Source organism: Oncorhynchus keta, chromosome 20 (assembly GCF_023373465.1).
Source record: "Oncorhynchus keta strain PuntledgeMale-10-30-2019 chromosome 20, Oket_V2, whole genome shotgun sequence".
NCBI lineage: Eukaryota > Metazoa > Chordata > Actinopteri > Salmoniformes > Salmonidae > Oncorhynchus > Oncorhynchus keta.
Window position 1 is genome coordinate 5,864,104 of NC_068440.1, and position 20,167 is coordinate 5,884,270.

The 20,167-nt window shown below is 41.3% G+C and overlaps 2 long non-coding RNA genes across 2 annotated transcripts; both read left to right on the forward strand.

The window, feature by feature from the left end:
• Positions 1 to 322: 322 nt before the first annotated feature.
• Positions 323 to 4,833, forward strand: LOC118399028 (uncharacterized). The gene is made up of 2 exons (XR_004828744.1): positions 323 to 452; positions 3,954 to 4,833. It is a non-coding gene; the product is annotated as an uncharacterized LOC118399028 (long non-coding RNA).
• Positions 4,834 to 10,611: 5,778 nt separating this feature from the next.
• On the forward strand, positions 10,612 to 12,167 carry LOC118399211 (uncharacterized). The gene is made up of 2 exons (XR_004828788.2): positions 10,612 to 10,805; positions 11,519 to 12,167. It is a non-coding gene; the product is annotated as an uncharacterized LOC118399211 (long non-coding RNA).
• The last annotated feature ends 8,000 nt before the right edge of the window (positions 12,168 to 20,167 follow it).

Below are 20,167 nucleotides of genomic sequence, written 5' to 3' on the forward strand. Positions count from 1 at the left end.
TGGCACAGATTTTCACCGTGTAGAAGGGAAGATGCTACTTATCTAGTCAAATCACATTCATCTTCTTTAGTGTCCTCAACCTCAGCTACCCCCCTGGGCTATTCCATGTTATGTTCACGACACATCATTCATTTGCTTACTTTTTTATTGAATTTTACATATCGGGTACATTTCAGTATCTGCTCTCTCTGTATCCAAACCCTAATGAAGCGAACTCGCGTCAGTCCAATTACTACTTGATTATCGTGACGTTAGACGTCCCCAATTGCCTCTGCGTCCGTGACTATGAAACATTATTACTTTTGGGAAACTGGTAGCAGTATAAAAAGCCAGAGTGAAGGTCAGCCTCTGCCACAAAGCCAGGGGGAAACCACAGAAGACCAACTGGGAGAGAGATGGGGAAGTTTGTACTGTTTACCTGTCTGGCCTTTCTGCCATTGGTTCTCATTGAGGTAGGTGATGCTGTGTACTGTACTGTATCTTTGTTCCCCTTTAAAGGCACTGGTTGGCACACAGATTCAAGCAAGGGCTATTCTATTACGTAGCAAAATATATGGAACTTCTCTATTTGAATGTATGTTTGCAGTAGCTAACCATAATCCTTTTAAATTCACATTGACTTTGCTTATGTAAAACATAGCAAACAAAAATGAGCTGTCCACGAGCTGATGTTTCTTTGCTTAATCAAAAGTGTTCTGTTTTCATTTTTAATCTCAGTGAAGGGTACAGTATTATATTACAAACCCAAATGTAGTATATAATAATAATACTATATGACAATTTTTTTTTTATCCAAAGTGACTTAGCATACATTTTACGTAAGGTTTGTCCTGGAAATCAAACCCAGAATCCTGTCCTGGTAAGAGCCGTGCTCTACCCTCTACTGAGGGCCAATGTGTTTAGTAGCCTAAAATGTATTATTATAGGTAATGTTGATGAATGACATGACAGGACAGCATAGATATATACTAAGTCCTACTGACCCTACTTATTCAATGACACTTTGGGATGTTTGGCAATGGGGGCCCCTTTACCTACTTCCCCAGAGTCAGATGAACTCGTGGATACCCTTTTAATGTCGTTGGGCCCAGTAACCGAATGGTTGCTAGATCGAATCCCCGAGCTGACAAGGTAAAAGTCTGTCGTTCTGCCCCTGAACAAGGCAGTTAACCCACTGTTCCTAGGACATCATTGTAAATAAGAATTTGTTTTTAACTGACTTGCCTAGTTAAATAAAGGACAAATAAAAAAAGCAAAAATGTGGTAGTTTCGCGAGCCAATGCTAACTAGAGTTAACGCAATGACTGGCAGTCTACGGGTATGTGCTAGCATGATCATTGCCAAAATCTACACACAATACCCCATAGCAAATTTATTACAAGTCAAAAACTGAAATATCACATTTACATAAGTATTCAGACCCCTTACTCGGTACTTTGTTGAAGCACCTTTGGCAGCGATTACAGCCTCGAGTCTTCTTGGGCATGACGCTACAAGCTTGGCACACCTGTATTTGGGGAGTTTCTCCCATTCTTCTCTGCAGATCCACTCAAGATCTGTCAGGTTGGATGGGAAGCGTGGCTGCGCAGCTATTTTCAAGTCTCTCCAGAGATGTTCGATCAGGTTCAAGTCCTGCTCAGGCTGGGCAACTCAGGGAGCAGGTTTTCATCAAGGATCTCTCTGTACTTTGCTCCGTTCATCTTCCCCCCGATCCTGACTAGTCTCCCAGTTCCTGCTGCTGAAAAACAGCCCCATACATTGATGCTGCCATCCAACATGCTTCACCATAGTGATGGTGCCAGGTTTCCTCCACACGTGACGCTTGGCATTCAGGCCAAATAGTTCAATCTTGGTTTCCTCAGACTAGAGAATATTTTTTCTCTTGGTCTTGAGAGTCCTTTAGGTGTCTTTTGGCAAACTCCGAGCGGGCTGTCCTGTGTCTTTTACTGAGGAGATGCTTCCGTCTGGCCACTCTACCATAAAGGCCTGATTGGTGGAGTACTGCAGAGATAGTTGTCCTTCTGGAAGGTTCTCCCATCTCCACAGAGGAACTCTGTAGCTCTGTCAAAATGTCACCATCGTGTTCTTGGTCACATCCATGACCAAGGCCCTTCTCCCCCGATTGCCGAGTTTGGCCATGTGTCCAGCTCGAGGAAGAGTCTTGGTGATTCCAAACTTCTTCCATTTAAGAATGAAGGAGGCAACTGTGTTCTTGGGGACCTTCAATGATGGGAAAATGTTTTGGTACCCTTCCCCAGATCTTAGCCTCTACAGACAATTCCTTTGTCCTCATGGCTTGGTTTTTGCTCTGACATGGACGGTCAACTGTGGGACCTTATATAGACAGGTGTGTGCCTTTCCAAATCATGTGTAATCTTTTGAATTTACCACAGATGGACTCCAATCAAGTTGTAGAAACAGGATGATCAATGGAAACAGGATGTACCTGACCTCAATTTTGAATATCATAGCAAAGAGTCTGAATACTTATGTAAATAAGGTTTCTGTTTTTTATTCTTTATAGATTTGCAAACATTTCTAAAAACATTATAGAGTACTGAGTGCCGAACGATGAGGATTTTTTCCCTATTTAATCCATTTTAGAATAAGGTTGTAATGTAACAAAATGTGGAAAAGGTGAAGGGGTCTGAATATTTTCCGAATGCAATGTAAATAAACATGACACTATTAATATCATGCATATCAGCAATATTTAGGTTACCTAATGATCTGGGTTGCAGTAAACATGTGTTCAACCCAGAGCTAGACAGCACAGAAAAACTCTCTGGACACTAGTGCTTGTTCTGTTATTTGTACAATTAACAGCATTTGGTAACTATAGCATTTAAGGTATTCTAATCAAGCAGATAGAAATCTAGGCCTCTGCATGATTGCTAAATAATTGATAGCTCTAAATGCTATTAATCACCAATAAAGACAACAATTCCCTGTCACCAATCTATCCTCTCCCCCCTGGGCATCTGTCCGTGTATTGGAACGCTCCAGTGAGAGGAACAAAGGAGATAGGACTTATCTGCAAAAACAAAACCGACTACTAGATTAGACCAGATGAAAAGCATGAGGAGACAGGGAACACTTATGTAACAGAGTACAGACTGCAACTATCAGCCACGAGAACTGAAGCCATATGCAAAGTAAGTGTGGCTGGTGCAGTCAAGTAGAGTCATGGGTGGTTGACCTTTTGTGGCATAGCCATGAGTCACTGTCGACCTCTCTGAAACAGTGTGGGAGGACTTAGTCTCTGGCATCAGACAATTGGAGTCAATCATTGGCTAAAGGCCACTATACACAAACTACGCAAACACAGCGACGGAGCATCGTTTTCACACATGGTAATGCAGGGGAAAACGACGCTCCTTCGCTCTGTTTACACAAAGTGTGTAGTGGTCTTAACACAGTCCAACCCTGTCTCACACATCACCATAGTGGATTTCATTTTATTTATTTAACCTTTATTTAACTAGGCAAGTCAGTTAAGACCAAATTCTTATTTACAATGACGGCCTACCCCGGCCAAACCCTAACTCGGACGACACTGGGCCAAATGTGTGCCACACTATGGGACTCCCAATTACTGACGGTTATGACACAGCCCGGAATAATGAATGACTCATGTGGGAATTAGTTTAGTGCACTTTCATCAGTGCGTCTTTTCTTGAAATGAATCGACGTTATAATTAATGACATAGACGTGATATCTACAAATGATGATTGACTATTGGCATGAGGTATGTTACGCCATATGATGACTGGCATTACATTTAGATACATGACTGATATTACATTTAGATACATGACCATTCATGTATCAGGACATACTGAATATAAGGGTATTATTGCAGAGCATTTCAATTAGCTTTTTGCTCGTTGTTTGTTTCATGAGTTATAATAATATGTTATCGGATATATCTTTCTCCTATGATCTTTGACAGGCTACCAACATAACTACCAGCGCAACTGTTACCCCTTCAAACACTATGACAGTACCAGAAACCATCTCATCAAACCCAGTCAGCAACCAACCCTCAGAGAACACCACGTTTCCAATGACAACCTCCAATAACAACATCAGCAGTAACGTTACCATGGGACCTCCTACCATATCTGTCTCCAACCATACAACAACGGCCGCCACAACCCTTGGTACGCAGTCCACACACTCAACTCTAGTAACCGCCACGACTACCACAACCAATGTGTCCCTGCAGACCACTGATCATACCACAGCAAACCAGAACAACATAACTGCTGCCAACCATATGTCGCCCACACCTCATGGAGGCACCGCAGCCCTGTCGGGCTCTTACAGTCTCCTCCTGGGGCCCCTGATGGCCGTAATAATCCAAATGGTATAGGAATAAGAACAGAGCCCTGTGGAACACTTCACTGGAAGAGTACTCTACTTCACAGTCATTCACTAACAACTGAAAAAAAACATATCTGTGTACAGTTTCACAGGTGCAGGCTTAGTAATAGTAAGTGATAATAATGAAAGTGCTATATAAAGGTGTAAATTGTAGTAGGTGAGCTGTGTATACTATTCATTAGGCATGGACATTGTATGAAGGAGCTATGAAGATGCTTTGGGACTGAAACTCTCAACAGACTGATCAAAATGACAAGCACTGAGCCCTTCCCCTATTTTCACCACTACCAATGACTGGTCCCTTCAACCTTATAAAAATATCATGAACATGCATATCACCATGTGCACCATGGCTGAAAACATCATCACTAGCACACGCTAACAAAATATATATAGAAATGTTTGGTTGTACTGTAGTTGTAAATAAAAGACACACTTGTTAAGTAGTACCATTGTACTGAATTGTAGTACCATCAAGATCAATTGTCAGATTCAACAGAAGATCTCTTTGTTTCTTGGGACCTAGAACAAGCATCTCTGTTTTGTCCGAGTTTAAAAGTAGAAAGTTTGCAGCCATCCGAAGCCTGTCTGAAACACAGGCTTCCAGCAAGGGTAATTTTGGGGCTTCACCATGTTTCATTGAAATGTATAGCTGTGTGTCATCCGCATAGCAGTGAAAGTTAACATTATGTTTTCGAATGACATCCCCAATAGGTAAAATATACTGTGAAAACAATAGTGGACCTAAAACGGAACCTTGAGGAACACCAAAATTTACAGTTGATTTGTCAGAGGACAAACCATTCACAGAGACAAACTGATATCTGTACGACATATAAGGTCTAAACCAGGCCAGAACTTGTCCATGTAGACCAATTTGGGTTTCCAATCCCTCCAAAAGATAGATGGTATCAAAAGCAGCACTAAGGTCTAGGAGCACGAGGACAGATGCAGAGCCTCGGTCTGAGTGAAAGTGAAAGCCATCCTCTCTTGGGGAATGCTGCTTTTTCGTTAGCTTTGCGACAGTATCAAAAATAAATTTCGGATTGTTCTTATTTTTCCTCCTTTAGGTTGGAAAAATAGGATGATCGAGCAGCAGTGAGGGCTCTTTTATACTGCACGGTACTGTCTTTCCAAGCTAGTCAGAAGACTTCCAGTTTGGTGTGGCGCCATTTCCGTTCCAATTGTTTGGAAGCTTGCTTCAGAGTTCGGGTATTTTCTGTATACCAGGGAGCTAGTTTCTTAAGACAAATGTTTTTATTTTTTAGGGGTGCAACTGCATCTAGGGTATTGCGCAAGGTTACATTGAGTTCCTCAGTTAGGTGGTTAACTGATTTTTGTCCTCTGACGTCCTTGGGTAGGCAGAGGGAATCTGGAAGGACATCAAGGAATCTTTGTGTTGTCTGAGAATTTATAGCACTTTTGATGTTCCTTGGTTGGGGTCTAAGCAGATCATTTGCAATTGCAAACGTAATAAAACGGTGGTCCGATAGTCCATGATTTTGAGGAAAAACATTAAGATCCACAACATTTATTCCATGGGACAAAACTAGGCCCAGAGTATGACTGTGGCAGTGAGTAGGTCTGGAGACATGTTGGACAAAACCCATTGAGTCGATGATGGCTCCGAAAGCCTTTTGGAGTGGGTCTGTGGACTTTTCCATGTAAATATTAAAGTCACCCAAAATTATAATATTATCTGCTATGACTACATGGTCCAATATGAATTCAGGGAACTCAGTGAGGAACGCTGTATATGGCCCAGGAGGCCTGTAAACAGTAGCTATAAAAAGTGATTGAGTAGGCAGCAAAGATTTCATGACTAGAAGCTCAAAAGACGAAAACGTCTGAGGTTTTTTGTAAATTGAAATTTGCTATCGTAAATGTTAGCAACACCTCCGCATTTGCGGGATGCGCGTGGGATATGGTCACTAGTGTAACCAGGGGGTGAGGCCTCATTTAACACAGTAAATTCATCAGGCTTAAGCCATGTTTCAGTCAGGCCAATCACATCAAGATTATGATCAGTGATTAGTTCATTGACTATAACTGCCTTGGAAGTGAGGGATCTAACATTAAGTAGCCCTATTTTGAGATGTGAGGTATCACAATCTCTTTCAATAATGGCAGGAATGGAGGAGTTCTTTATTCTAGTGAGACTGCTTAGGCGAACACCGCCATGTTTAGTTTTCCCCAACCTAGGTCGAGGCACAGACACAGTCTCAATGGGGATAGCTGAGCTGACGACACTGACTGCTAACAGCCTGCTGCCTGGCCTGCACCGTATTTCATTGTGGAGCTAAGGGAGCCCTATCTATGTTTATATATAAGATTATAAGATTAGAGCACCCCTCCAGCTAGGATGGAGTCTGTCACTCCTCAACAGGCCAGGCTTGGTCCTGTTTGTGGGTGAGTCCCAAAAATACTTTTATCTTCAAATTCTATCTTTTGGGAGGGGCAGAAAACCGTTTTCAAACAGCGCTTGAGTTGTGAGACTCTGCTGTAGAGCTCATCACTCCCCCTAACTGGGAGGGGGCCAGAGACAATTACTCGATGCCGACACATCTTTCTAGCTGATTTACACGCTGAAGCTATGTTGCGCTTGGTGACCTCTGACTGTTTCATCCTAACGTCTTTGCTTCCGACGTGGATAACAATATCCCTGTACTCTCTACACGCGCCAGTTTTAGCTTTAGCCAGCACCATCTTCAGATTAGCCTTAATGTCGGTAGCCCTGCCCCCTGGTAAACAGTGTATGATCGCTGGATGATTCGTTTTAAGTCTAATACTACAGGTAATGGAGTCGCCAATGACTAGGGTTTTCAATTTGTCAGAGCTAATGGTGGGAGGCTTCGGCGTCTCAGGCTCCGTAACGGGAAGAGGAGAGACCAGAGAAGGCTTGGCCTTAGACTCCGACTCGCTGCTTAATGGGGAGAACCGGTTGAATGAGCGACACCAGTTGAGCATTTCTACGGCATTTCCCTCCAGAAGCCGTGAGAAATTTGTCAGGCGGCGGGGACCGTGCAAAGGGATTTATACTACTATCTGTACTTACTGGTGGCACAGACGCCTTTTCATCCTTTCCTACACTTAAATTACCCTTCCTAACGATTGCGTCAACTATCCTCGCCGTAGGGCGATCGTTCTCCTGTATATTATGAGTACAGCGACTGCAATTAGAAGGCATCATGTTAATGTTACTACTTAGCTTCGGCTGCTGGAGGTCTTGGCGAACCATGTCCCATCAACATTGAGATCATCAGAGGAAACCGATGCACCAACTCTGGAACTAACAGGACCATGAACAGCAGCCCCCCCCCCAAGGCATAAGACTGCTAAATTGTTAGTCTGGCTAGCTATTGATTAGTTATTTAACTATCTGCATTGACCCTTTTTTGCACTAACTCCTTTGACTCATCAAAAAACAGGTTGTCTTCTTGGGTATGAAGCTGCAAGCTTGGCAAACCTGTATTTGTAGAGTTTCTCCCATCCTTCTCTGGAGATCCTCTCAAGCTCTGTCAGGTTGGATGGGGAGCATCGCTACACAGCTATTTTCAGGTCTCTCCAGGGAGTTAGATTGGGTTCAAGTCTGGGGTCTGGCTGGGCCACTCAAGGACATTCAGAGACTTGTCCCAAAGCCACTCCAGCGCTGTCTTGGCTGTGTGCTTAGTGTCATGTTGGAAACTTTGCTCCAGTCTGAGGTTCTGAGCGCTTTGGAGCAGGTTTTCATCTGCACTTTGCCCAATTCATCTTTGCCACAATCCTGACTAGTCTCCCAGTTCCTGCCACTGAAAAACATCAACACAGCATGATGATGCCACCATCTTGCTTCACCGTAGGTATTGTCCAGGTTTCCTCCACACATGACGCTTGGCATTCAGGTCAAAGAGTTCAATCTTCATTTCATCAAACCAGAGAATATTGTTTCTCGTGGTCTGAGAGTCCTTTAGGTGCCTTTTGGCAAACTCCAAGCGGGATGTCATGGGTCTTTTACTGAGGAGTGGCTTCCGTCTGAAACCCTACCCGTTGTCCTTCTGGAGGTTTTCCCATCTCCACAGAGGAACTCTGTAGCTCTGTCAGAGTGACCTCGGGTTCTTGGTCACCTCCCTGACCAAGGTCCACACTGTATTGTTAAGGGATCTAAAAAAAACATGGTCAATCAGTGGGAAATATAATTTAGGGCAATATCGGTAGAAATGTTACAAATAGGGAGGTTCAGGACCCTCGTAAGACATCTTAGTACACTGAACAAAAATATAAAGGCAACATGCAACAATTTAAAAGATTCTACAGAGTTACAGTTTCTATAAGAAAATCAGTCAATGGAAATACAGTATATTAAATTAGGCACTAATCTATGGATTTCACATGACTGGGAATACAGATATGTATCTGTTAGTAAAAAAAAAATAAGTAGGGGCATGGATCAGAAAACCAGTCAGTATATGGTGTGACCACCATTTGCCTCATGCTGTACAACACATCTCCTTCACATAAAGTTGATCAGGCTGTTGATTGTGGCTTGTGGAATGTTGTCCCACTCCCCTTCAATGGCTGTGCGAAATTGCTGGATGTTGGAGGGAACTGTGACACGTTAGAGGTTGACCGATTAAGATTTGTCAACGTTGATACCGATACAGGTTATTGGAGGAACAAAAAAAGCAACAATAACGAATGGACAATGAACACTTTTATTTTAACTTAATATAATACATAAATAAAATCAATTTAGTCTCAAATAATGAAACATGTTCAATTTGGTTGAAATAATGCAAAAACACAAGAAGAAGAAAGTAAAAGTGTAATATGTGCCATGTAAAAAAGCTCATGTTTAAGTTCCTTGCTCAGAACATGAGAACATATGAAAGCTGATGTTTCCTTTTCACATGAGTCTTCAGTATTTCCAGTTAAGAAGTTTTAGGTTGTAGTTATTATAGGAATTATGACGCGTCGACTATTTCTCTCTATACAATTTGTATTTCATATACCTTTGACTATTGGATGTTCTTATAGGCACTTTAGTATTGCCAGCCTAATCTCAGGAGTTGATAGGCTTGAAGTCATAAACAGTGCTGTGCTTCAAGCATTGCTAAGAGCTGCTGGTAAACTCAGTAAAGCACTGTTTGAATGAATGTTTACGAGCATGCTGCTGCCTACCACCACTCCACTCAGTCAGACTGCTCTACCAAATCATAGACTAAATTGTAATAAACCCACAAAAATTACAAGCCTTTGGTCATTAATATAGTCAAATCCGGAAAACTAATTTAGAGAACGAAAGTGTATTCTTTCAGTGAAATACGGAACCGTTCCGTATTTTATCGAACGGGTGGCAACCCTAAGTCTCAATATTGCGGTTACATTGCACAACCTTCAATGCTATGTCATAGTTGTGTAAAATTCTGGAAAATTAATTACGGTCTTAGTTAGGAAGAAATGGTCATCACACAGTTTGCAACGAGCCAGGCGGCCCAAACTGCTGCACATACCCTGACTCTGCTTGCACTGAACGCAAGAGAAGTGACACAATTTCCTTTCTTAAAATAAAGTGCGGATCTTAACTGACCTAAGACAGGGAATTTTTACTAAGATTAAATGTCAGGAATTGTGAAAAACTGAGTTTAAATGTATTTGGCTCAGGTGTATGTAAACTTCCGACTTCAACTGTATCTGATGCTACAGAGAGTAATGTTATCTGTTTTAATTCATGCTAATGCTATGTAAGTCTATGTATTTTACACATAGATAATCCATCCACCTGACAGATGTGGCAAATCAAGATGCTGATTAAACAGCATGATCATTACACAGGTGCACCTTGTGCTGGGATCAATAAAAGGCCACTCTAAAATGTGCCGTTTGTCACACCACACAATGCCACAGTTATAGTTTTGATGGAGCGTGTAATTGGCATGCTGACTGCAGGAATGTTCACCAGAGCTGTTGCCAGACAATTGTATGTTCATTTCTCCACCATAAGCCGCCTCCAACTTTGTTTTAGAGAAATAAAAATAGTTGTTTTTTGCATGGACATCCTTTGATGTTGCACAATCATACATCTTCTTTAACCCCAAATGTTTACAGATGAAATACAGAGAAATGGTCTTTGCAAATTATTAATGGGCAAGGCTTTGGCAACTTTGCATTCATGGGCGGCTCCCGTTCTGTAATGTGGGCTGGTCAAGGTTGTTTCCTGGATGGACGTTATATAAGACCAGGCTCACCCTCAGCTGTAGTCAGACTCTACACAGCCAGATCAGACCAAGGATAGCAAACCCAGGATTGTAGACCCAGGACTAACCCAGGACAGCAGTTTCCTTTTGTATCTGACCCATAAGACACCTCGCCTCTCTGCAATATGAAGTACCTGGTTCTGGGACTCTGCACACTGGCCCTGCTGGCCTCCACCATGGCACAGGTAATGTACTTAAACCTAACTCAGTAATAATAGCTGAACATGTTTTAAACTCATTAGCATTCCACTCTTAGCAATGCTCTGCAGGGGGAGAAAGAGAAAGAAAGGATGAAAGATGGGGAGATATGACTCTAAGTGCAACTAATGGTGGATAGAGGGCAGGATAGACAGTCAGACTGGCAGACTATATTGACCTGTGGTATAGTAAGCGCTTGGAAAAGCGTAGTGAATAACAACAGTGATCCACTATATGGCTAGCTTCACCTTCATGTTGGTGCTAGCTGGCAGGCTTGTAATGCTAGGTGTCAACAGCCAATCCAGTAGGGTCTGGAAACTATAGCGGGCTTCGATCGATCAATAGCAAAGCGATGCCACGGGAAACAAGTGACAAAAGTTCAGCTTTCCCCAACCCTGTTCACTCGCCGTCACGCATGCTTGCATCGCCAACTTCTCTTCCCTTCATTGAAAATGAACGGAGCTCCCTTGTTTCATCACCCCCTAACACGCTAGATGAATTTCTGCCTTTAGGGAAGTACCAAAACACCTTGATAGAGGAGACGCATGCAAGCAGAAGATGACATTTGGCTGGGATGGAAGAAATTATACCACCCCAGCAAATTTCAAACTGTCCCTAATTCATTTCAATTTCAAACAGGGGTGAATTAATGATGAATTAACATGTAGCCTAATGTAAATTATTCAATTTCAACCAACAGAATTCTACAACAACACCAACAATTGAGCAACATAATTCTACAATGGGATCAACAGATGACCCCAAAAATTCTACAATACGACCAACAACTGACCAAAGAAATTCTACAGTACGACCAACAACTGACCAAAATAATTCTACAATGCGACCAACAACTGACCAAAATAATTCTACAATTGGACAAACAACTGCAGAAATAAAAGCCACATGGTCAACCACTCTCACCACACCAGCAGGGGGCAGCAGTGTCTTCAGTTACTCCCTGACTCTACTGTTTGGTTCGACAGCCACCCTGATCCTTCGTTCACTATGGCAATGATCGCCACCTAGACGTCAACGGTCACATTGACCGCACCATCCTGAGAGCGTGTTGGAAACTGAATGAAGAGCACAGGAGAATGAGCTGTACAGCTTTCTCTTTTCTCTGACAATGTGTTTTTACAAATGACCTTGAGGTTTGTGTGTATTTCAAGATGCACAATTAACATACTCTGGTTGACAGGGTATATTGCATCGCCTAAAATATAGGAATGTTTTGTAATCATTCAAGCTGTGAGTTACTTTGAACAAAATAGCTTTCCAAATTGTGAATCATTTATTTTCTCATAGTACAAATGTTGATCAGTAACCAAATAAAAATTAAAATCGTATTGCTATGTGACCCAGTTAAATATTTACATATTAATGTATCATGTATTGTATTAAAGGTATTATCTTTTATCACAGTAAATAGGTTTATCTGAATTGCTCTTGCTATTAATCATTAATATCAGTTCCATTGTTGAGCTTTGTAGGGCACTTTAAGGTTAATGTATAAAAAGTGTCCACTCCGAAAGTTCCTTCAAAGGAAAAATAAATATATTCTAATCTAATTTAAGATAAAGTTATGAATTAACCGTGTAAGTATTATCAAAATCTATCACATACAGTGTGACTACACTTATCAATTCAGGTACAGAAAGGAGCTAAACTAACTATAAAAAGGTGTATCATCTTTAACTTTGATAAGGTTTATCATCTTACCAGGCTTTATACCCCAGTGTACAAACATTAGGAACACCTGCTCTTTCCATGATCTACACTAACCGGTCAAAAGTTTGAGAACACCTACTCATTCAAGGGTTTTTCTTCATTTTTACAATTTTCTACATTGTGGAATAATAGTGAAGACATCAAAATGGTGAAATAACACATATGGAATCGTGTAGTAGCCAAAAAAAAGTGATAAACAAATCAAAATATATTTTATATTTGAGAATCTTCAAAGTAGCCAACCTTTCCTGGATGACATCTGTCCAACTTGACACAACTGTGGGCCAGCGTTCCTGTGGAAAGCTTAGAGGATCTTGTCCATATGCCCTGACGAATTGAGTCTGTTCTGAAGGCAAAAGCAGATGCAACTCAATTTTATACACACAGTATATTTGTTAATCTACTTCTGCATGGTGTAATAAAGAAATGAGGAAATAGGGTGCATTGAGTTCTAAAGAGAGAAACAAAAGAGGGGGTAAGTGGGTGGTACGCTCCACATTGAGTTCTAAAGAGAGAAACAAAAGAGGGGGTAAGTGGGTGGTACGCTCCACATTGAGTTCTAAAGAGAGAAACAAAAGAGGGGGTAAGTGGGTGGTACGCTCCACATTGAGTTCTAAAGAGAGAAACAAAAGAGGGGGTAAGTGGGTGGTACGCTCCACATTGAGTTCTAAAGAGAGAAACAAAAGAGGGGGTAAGTGGGTGGTACGCTCCACATTGAGTTCTAAAGAGAGAAACAAAAGAGGGGGTAAGTGGGTGGTACTCTCCATTTCCACAGAAAATATACACTACAACGACAATGCTGTCTTGTTGTTGTGCATTGTCACGGAGTACACTTTCCAAAAGACAATTATTAAACTGTATCTACTTCCCCATTACCGGTAAATGTCTTCTCACTTCAATATAACACATCAAACAATAGCATACTTCCATGCTGTTATCAGGATGTTATGGAACTAATGGGACAATTTATGTTTTATGAGGCGCTATTACAGTAGTTTGTGGTTGTGACATGTCACGGTTTTCTGTAATGATGACTCAAAGAGTTATTCCACGACACAGACAACCTGAACAATATCTCAAAAGTGCATTGTAGGCCTACCTGATCTAAATATGCAGTGGATTATGGGCATATATGATCTAAATATAGAATGATGTGTTTAATTTTGACTGTGAAATTCAGGATGGAGATGGGGAAGTCATTTGGGAGAAATTCTAAGTCTTTGTTGCTCTTCTGTATAACATGTCTGACCTCAGCTGCTATATCAACTATCTGGTAAGAGGAAGCGCGATATCATAAAAAGTCTTCAACTTTAACCCCATACAATCCAGCAGATGTGAGACGGTAATCTGTGCAGTGAAGCTGCAACGCCACTACCAGGAAGTCTATCAGACAAGGATGTAGTTTCAAATCCAGAGGATGCAGTTTCAAATACTGACGGGAACTAAAATGTTTTTTAAAAAAAGCTATAAAATATATATGTTGAAAACAAGGTCTACGGTCTAGGCAAAACAAAATAACTCAAATCAAATCAAAGTTTATTTGTCACGTGCGCCGAATACAGCAGGTGTAGGTAGACCTTACAGTGAAATGCTTACTTACAGGCTCTAACCAACAGTGCAAAAAGTTATTAGGTGAACACCAATTTCAAACATCAGCTATCCAGCAGCTAACCGATCGCTGCAGCTGTACATAGTCTATAGGTAAATAGCTCACCCTTTTTCACCTACCTCATTCCCATACAGTTTTTATACTGTCTTTATTTATTTACTTTTCTGCTCTTTTGCACACCAATATCTCTACCTGTACATGCCCATCTGATCATTTATCACTCCAGTGTTAATCTGCAAAATTGTATTATTCGCCTACCTCCTCATGCCTTTTGCACACATTGTATATAGACTGCCCATTTTTTTCTACTGTGTTATTGACTTGCTAATTGTTTACTCCATGTGTAACTCTGTGTTGTCTGTTCACACTGCTATGCTTTATCTTGGCCAGGTCGCAGTTGCAAATGAGAACTTGTTCTCAACTAGCCTACCTGGTTAAATAAAGGTGAAATAAAATAAAAATATAAAAAAAATAGGTAAGTAGAGAAATAAAAACAACAGTTAAAAGACAGAAAAACAGTAGCGAGGCTATAAAAGTAGCGAGGCTACATACAGACACCAGTTAGTCATGCTGATTGAGGTAGTATGTACATGTAGATATGGTTATATGATGAACAGAGAGTAGCAGTAGTGCAAAATGGGGGTTGGCAGGTGGCGGGACACAACTCATGGGTTGAGGTGAAGGAAGAGTAAGAATAAATGTTGTTGTTTTATGCATGATGTATGAGAAGATATAGTAGATTGTCCATTCAACAGACGGCATAGAGAAGGGGGCAAAAGTTGTTAGTGGGATTAATGGTCTTTGATAGCCTAGGTCTGGTGTGGTTGTTAATGGCTCATACAGTTAAAGTCAGAAGTTTACATACACTTTAGCCAAATACATTTAAACTCAGTTTTTCGCAATTCCTGACATTTAATCCCAGTACAAATCCCCTGTCTTTGGTCAGTTAGGATCACAACTTTATTTTAAGAATGTGAAATGTCAGAATGATAGTAGAGAATTATTTATTTCAGCTTTTATTTCCTTTCATCACAGAAGTTTACAAACACTCAATAAGTATTTGGTAGCATTGCCTTTATATTGTTATATTGTTTGCAGATCAGTGAAACGGTAGCGTCCCGTTTTAGATGCACTATTGTAAAGTGGCTGTTCCACTGGATGTCTTAAGGTGTATGCACCAATTTGCAAGTCGCTCTGGATAAGAGCGTCTGCTAAATGACTTAAATGTAAATGTAATGTAAATGTCCCACCTGGACAACATCCGGTGAAATGGCAGAGCGCCAAATTCAAATGAAATTACTATACATATTAAACTTTCATGAAATCACAAGTTCAATACATCAAAATAAAGCTTAACTTGTTGTTAATCCAGCCAAGGTGTCAGATTTCAAAAAGGCTTTACGGCGAAAGCTAACCATGCGATTATCTGAGGACAGCATCCATCACACAAATGCATAACAAATCATTTTCAACCAAGGAGTTGCGACACAAAAGTCAGAAATAGCCATATACTATATGCATTACCTTTGAAGATCTTCTTCTGTTGGCACTCCGAAACATCAAAAATGGTCCTTTTGTTCGATAATGTACTTTTTTTATGTCCCAAAAATGTCAATTTATTTGGCGCATTTGATTCAGAAATACACCGGTTTCAACTCGCCCAACATGCCTACAAAGTATCTAATAAGTTACCTGTAAAATTGGTCCAAACATTTCAAACAATGTTCCTAATCCTTCCTCAGGTATCCTAAAATGTAAATAATCGTTCAAATTTTAGACAGGATAATCTGTTTTCAACACAGAAGAAAAATACCACGGAGCACTCTCCTGTGTACACGCAATAAAAGACTTCAGCCCTTCACAGTGACACGAACAATTTACAGCCGTATTAATTCCCCAAAAGAACAACCGATTTCTAAAGACTGTTGAAATCTAGTGGACGCCATATAAATCAGGATTCCCAATGAAACCTAGTGGAAAACACAATGAGCTCAAAAAAACTTTTCCCTGGATGGATTGTGCTTGGGGTTTCGTCTGACAAATCAGTTCTGTTACACTCACATACATTATTCTAACCGTTTTAGAAACTTCAGAGCTTCCCACAATATGTTGGGTAAATGTTGACCCATTCCTCCTGACAGAGCTGGTGTAACTGAGTCAGGTTTGTAGACCTCCTAGCTCGAACATGCTTTTTCAGTTCTGCCCACACATTTTCTATAGGTTTGAGGTCAGGGCTTTGTGATGGCCACTCCAATACTTTGACTTTGTTGTCCTTAAGACATTTTGCCACAACTTTGGAAGTACGCTTGGGATCATTGCCCATTTGGAAGACACGTTTACAACCAAGCTTTAACTTATGTCTTGAGATGTTGCTTCAAAATATTCACATAATTTCCCTCCCCCATGATGCCATCTATTTTGTGAAGTCCCCCGTCCCTCCTGCAGCAAAGCACCCCCACTACATGATGCTGCCACCCCCATGCTTCACAGGTTGGGATGGTGTTCTTTAGATTGCAAGCCTCCCCCTTTTTCCTCCAAACATAACGATGGTCATTTTGGACAAACAGTTCTATTTTTGTTTCATCAGACCAGAGGACATTTCTCCAAAATGTACGATCTTTGTCGCCCATGTGCAGTTGCAAACCGTAGTCAGGCTGTTTTATGGCGGTTTTGGTGCAGTGGCTTCTTCCTTGCTGAGCGGCCTTTCAGGTTATGTCAATATTGGACTCGTTTTACTGTGGATATAGATAGTTTTGTACTTGTTTCCTCCAGCATCTTCACAAGGTCCTTTGACGTTGTTCTGGGATTGAGTCACATTTTTTTGCACCAAAGTAGGTTCATCTCTAGGAGACAGAATGCGTCTCCTTCCTGAGCGGTATGATGGCTGCGTGGTCCCATGGTGTTTATACTTGCGTACTATTGTTTGTACAAATGAACGTGGTACCTTCAGGCGTTTGTAAATTGTTCCCAAGGATGAACCGGACTTTTGGTTTCCCCATGATGTCAAGCAAAGAGGCACTGAGTTTGAAGGTAGGCCTTGAAATACATTCACAGGTACACCTCCATTTGACTCAAATGATGTCAATTAGCCTATCAGAAGCTTCTGAAGACATGACATCATTTTCTGGACTTTTCCAAGCTGTTTAAAGGCACAGTCAACTTAGTGTATGTCAACTTCTGACCCACTAGAATTGTGATACAGTGAATTATAAGTGAAATAATCTGTCTGTAGGCAATTGTTGGAAAAATGACTTGTGTCATGCACAAAGTAGATGTCCTAACCGACTTGCCAAACCTATAGTTTGTTAACAAGAAATTTGTGGAGTGGTTGAAAAACAAGTTTTAATGACTTCAACCTAAGTGTATGTAACTGGTATATGGGACTGCTTTAAAAAGTGATTTGGTATCTGGCAATTTCTGTAATAAAAATAGACCTTTTAATCAAAGAATGATTTCCCAAATTACAAGTCATTTGTGTGATATGGTGATAAGGAATTTGCTAAGCAACACCATTGCCCCTGGACTGTGTTTGTTATAGCAACTATCAGTATGATATTTATTTATACATTTACCCAAATGAAGATTTTCCATCAACAAAAACAGTAGAGTAAATAGTTATGGAAAGGTGGTGTAAAACACTCAAAGTGATAAGTGTTGAACCTTGACGCTGCTGTTTTGTACACTGACCGGATATGTCGGGCTAAACTGCCAGGAAAAAAAAACCCAATCACACGTGCACATACACACATACACACACACAATCTTCCTGGAACCAGAGGAACGTGGTGTGTTCAGGACATAGACTCTACAGCACTCGATACACTGAGGACCATATCTGGATACATAGACAAATCAATTCAAATTCTATTGGTCTTATGCACATGGTTAGCAGATGTTAATGCGAGTGTAGCGACATGCTTGTGCTTCTAGTTCCGCCCATGCAGTACTATCTAACAAGTACTCTAACAATTTCACAACTACCTTATACACACAAGTGTAAAGGAATGAATAAGAATATGTACATTTGAATACATGGATGAGCGATGGCCGAACGGCATAGGCAAGATGCAGTAGATGGTATAGAGTACAGTATATACATATGAGATGAGTAATGTAGGGTATGTAAACATAAAATAAAGTGGCATTGTTTATAGTGGCTGGTGATGAATTCATTACATCCAATTTTGAATTATTAAAGTGGCTAGAGATGAGTCAGTATGTTGGCAGCAGCCACTCAATGTTTGTGATGGCTGTTTAACAAGCAGTGGCTCAGGTCACAGGTCACCACCTGTGACATCGGGTGGTGTAGGTGTCCTGGAGGGCAGGTAGTTTGCCCCCGGTGATGCGTTATGCAGACCTCACTACCCTCTGGAGAGCCTTGCGGTTGTAGGCGAGCAGTTGCCGTACCAGGCGGTGATACAGCCCGACAGGATGCTCTCGATTGTGCATTTGTAAAAGTTTGTGAGTGTTTTTGGTGTCAAGCCGAATTTTGAGGCACTGCTGTGCCTTCTTCACCACGCTGTCTGTGTGGGTGAACCATTTCAGTTTGTCCGTGAAGTATACGCCGAGGAACATAAAACTTTCCACCTTCTCCACTACTGTCCCGTCGATGTGGATAGGGGGCTGCTCCCTTTGCTGTTTCCTGAAGTCCACGATCATCTCCTTTGTTTTGTTGACATTGAGTGTGAAGTTATTTTCCTGACACCACTCTCCAAGGGCCCTTATCTCCTCCGTCTTGTCGTTGTTGGTAATCAAGCCTACCACTGTAGTGTCGTCTGCAAACTTGATGATTGAGTTGGAGGCGTGCATGGCCATGCAGTCATGGGTGAATAGGGAGTACAGGAGAGGGCTGAGAACACACCCTTGTGGGGCCCCCGTGTTGAGGATCAGCAGGGTGGAGATGTTGTTTCCTACTCTCACTACCTGGGGGCGGCCCGTCGGGAAGTCCAGGACCCAGTTGCACAGGGCGGGGTCGAGACCAAATATTGGAGTAAAACAAGCTTGCATTTTGGATTCTGATGGGGTATGACAGTTGAACTAAGGGCTCTATTCGATCCGTGTCGCAGAAATTCAACTTTACAGTGTGATTGAAATGGAAAGGCAACGCGTCAGCGGAGACTGCATTCACTGGAAACGCTGCACATTGTCCGTCTCCATCATAAATTACCTTTCACATTTCTAGCGCGCAATCTGTAACGCTTCAGCGATCCAGATTGAATAGAGCCCTAAGCTCATGAGGCCTTTATGGGTTATTTTCTTCAAGAATCAATGGGTACATATCATCCATTAATAAATCCAAAAATGGATCGAGCAGCTAAGGATTCAAGCTTTTAAGGGACATTGCACTTTCAAATAAAAGTTTGTTAGACTTTTTCTGACCTCTAAAGTAGTCAAGACGAAACTATGTCCAATGACATTGGTTGTGTAGATCCAGCTCTGCGCCTCCATTTCAAATTAATGGAAAAGATGAGCACCAAATAAAACCAGGAAATCTAGGAAATTAGACAGTGCTAATCCATTAATTTGGGATTGAGGCCTATAGCCAGATCCACACAATCAATGTTTCATCTTGACACGAGTCTACTTTTGAGGTCTGAAAATAATCTGACAAATCTTCATTTATGAGTGAAATGTCCCTTTAAGAATGCTTTGCAGTCCACATTGACTCAATTGTTTCTTCTATCACACACAATCTTCCTGGAACCAGAGGAATGTGGTATGTTCAGGACATAGACTCTACATTCTCTATCATATTATATATATATTCTCTATCATTCTATGTATTCAGGATACTAATGAACCACTACTCCAACAATGGCTGCTCCTACAACTACTGCTCCTACTACAACCACTGCTCCTGCTCCTACTACAACCACTGCTCCTGCTCCTACTACAACCACTGCTCCTGCTCCTACTACAACCACTTCTCCTGCTCCTACTACAACCTCTGCTCCTGCTCCTACTACAACCGCTGCTCCTGCTCCTACTACAACCACTGCTCCTGCTCCT